This window comes from Arachis duranensis, chromosome 2 (genome assembly GCF_000817695.3).
Source record: "Arachis duranensis cultivar V14167 chromosome 2, aradu.V14167.gnm2.J7QH, whole genome shotgun sequence".
NCBI classification, from domain to species: Eukaryota; Viridiplantae; Streptophyta; class Magnoliopsida; order Fabales; family Fabaceae; genus Arachis; species Arachis duranensis.
Genome location: NC_029773.3, coordinates 11,520,405 through 11,523,068, shown reverse-complemented (window position 1 = coordinate 11,523,068; position 2,664 = coordinate 11,520,405). Strand labels below are relative to the sequence as shown.

General features: G+C 38.9%; 1 non-coding gene across 1 annotated transcript; it reads right to left on the bottom strand.

The window, feature by feature from the left end:
* Positions 1-914: 914 nt before the first annotated feature.
* On the bottom strand, positions 915-1,022 carry LOC127745344 (small nucleolar RNA R71). The gene has a single exon (XR_008006541.1). It is a non-coding gene; the product is annotated as a small nucleolar RNA R71 (small nucleolar RNA).
* Positions 1,023-2,664: the final 1,642 nt, after the last annotated feature.

Here is a 2,664-nt window from a genome sequence, read left to right as displayed (position 1 = left end):
TCAAATCTTTTTCAAATCATATCTTTTCAATCAAATCTTTTTCAAATTCAATTTCTTTCTATTTTCAAAGATACTTGCTATCAATTAATGATTTGATTCAACATTTCAAGTATGTTGCCTTTTCTGTTGAGAAAGGTTTAATGTTTGAATCATATCTTTTCTTGATAGACAAGTCATTAATTTTCAAAATCAAATCTTTTTAAAAAATGTTTTTCAAATCATATCTTCTCAATTACATCTTTTTTTTATATTCAATCATATCTTCTTAACCATATCTTTTTCAAAATAGTTTTCAATCAAATCCTTTTGATTTCTAATTTCAAATTCTTTTTCAAAAATCACTTGATTTCTTTCCCACTTTTATTTTCGAAAATCAATTAGTGTTTTTCAAAATGTTTTCAAAATCTTTTACTTAATTTTCGAAAATTACTTCCCTTCTTCTCACATCCTTCCATTTATGGACTAACACTATTCCTTAATACACAATTCGAACTCCATCCTCTTTGATAAGTTCGAATTTTCTACCTCTGTCTTCCATTTTTCTTTTCCTCTGACACCTTAAGGAATCTCTATACTGTGACATAGATGATTCCACATTTTCTTGTTCTCTTCTCTTTCTTATGAGCAGGAGCAAAGACAAAAGCATTCTTGTTGAGGCTGATCCTGAACCTGAAAGGACCTTGAAGCGAAAACTAAGAGAAGCTAAGGCACAACTCTCTGTAGAGGACCTAACAGAAATCTTCAAAGAAGAAGAACACATGGCAGCCGAGAACAACAACAATGCCAACAATCCAAGGAAGGTGCTGGGTGACGCTAAAATATGGTTGGATTCTCAACCTAAAGAAAGCCTGGACTCTTGGGAAAAGCTAGTCAATGCCTTCTTGGCAAAGTTCCTTCCACCTCAAAGATTGAGTAAGCTTAGAGTGGAAGTCCAAACCTTCAGACAGAAGGATGGAGAATCCCTCTATGAAGCTTGGGAAAGATACAAACAATTAATCAGAAAGTGTCCCTCAGACATGCTTTCTGAATGAAGCATCATAGGTATTTTCTATGATGGTCTCTCTGAACTATCCAAAATGTCTTTGGATAGCTCTTCTGGAGGATCTCTTCATCTGAAGAAGACACCTACTGAGGCTCAAGAACTGATTGAAATGGTTGCAAATAACCAATTCATGTACACTTCTGAAAGAAATCCCGTGAACAATGGGACTGGTCAGAAGAAAAGAGTTCTTGAGATTGACACTCTGAATGCCATATTGGCTCAGAACAAAATATTGACTCAACAAGTCAATATGATTTCTCAAAGTCTGACTGGAATGCAAAATGCACCAAGCAGTGCTAAGAAAGCTTCATCTGAGGAAGAAGCTTATGATCCTGAGAACCCTTCAATGGAAGAGGTGAATTACATGGGAGAACCCTATGGAAACACCTATAACCCTTCATGGAGAAATCATCCAAATTTCTCATGGAAGGATCAACAGAGACCTCAACAAGGTTTCAACAATAATAATGATGGAAGAAACAGGTTTAGCAATAGCAAGCCTTTTCCATCATCTTCTCAGCAACAGACAGAGAGTTCTAAGCAGAATAACTCTGACTTAGCAACCATGGTCTCTGATCTAATCAAAACCACTCAAAGTTTCATGACTGAAACAAGGCCCTCCATTAGAAACTTGGAGGCACAAGTGGGTCAGCTGAGCAAGAGAATTACTGAACTCCCTCCTAGTACTCTCCCAAGAAATACAGAAAAAAAATCCAAAAGGAGAGTGCAAGGCCATCAACATGGCCGAATTTGGAGAGGAGGAAGAGGCAGTGAACGCCACTGAGGAAGACCTCAATGGAAGTCCACTGGCTTCCAATGAGTTCCCCAATGAGGAACCATGGGAATCTGAGGCTCAAAATGAGACCATAGAGATTCCATTGGACTTACTTCTGCCATTCATGAGCTCTGATGAGTATTCTTCCTCTGAAGAGGATAAGTATGTCACTAAAGAGCAAGTTGCTAAATACCTTGGAGCAATCATGAAGTTGAATGACAAGTTATTTGGAAATGAGACTTGGGAGGATGAACCCCCTTTGCTCACCAAAGAACTGGATGACTTGTCTAGGCAGAAATTACCTCAAAAGAGACAAGACCCTGGGAAGTTTTCCATACCTTGTACCATAGGCACCATGACCTTCAAAGAGGCCTTGTGTGACTTAGGTTCAAGTGTAAACCTCATGCCTCTCTCTGTAATGGAGAAGCTAGGGATCTTTGAGGTGCAAGCTGCAAAAATCTCACTAGAGATGGCAGACAATTCAAGAAAACAAGCCTATGGACTTGTCGAGGATGTTCTGGTAAAAGTTGAAGACCATTACATCCCTGCTGATTTCATAGTCCTAGAGACTGGGAAGTGCATGGATGAATCCATCATCCTTGGCAGACCCTTCCTAGCCACAGTTAGGGCTGTGATTGATGTTGATAGAGGAGAATTGATCATTCAAGTGAATGAAGAATCCTTGGTGTTTAAGGCTCAAGGATATCCCTCTGTCATCATGGAGAGGAAGCATGAAGAGCTTCTCTCAAAACAGAGCCAAACAGTGCCCCCACAGTCAAACTCTAAGTTTGGTGTTGGGAGGCCACAACCAAATTCTAAGTTTGGTGTTGAACCCCCACATTCAAAG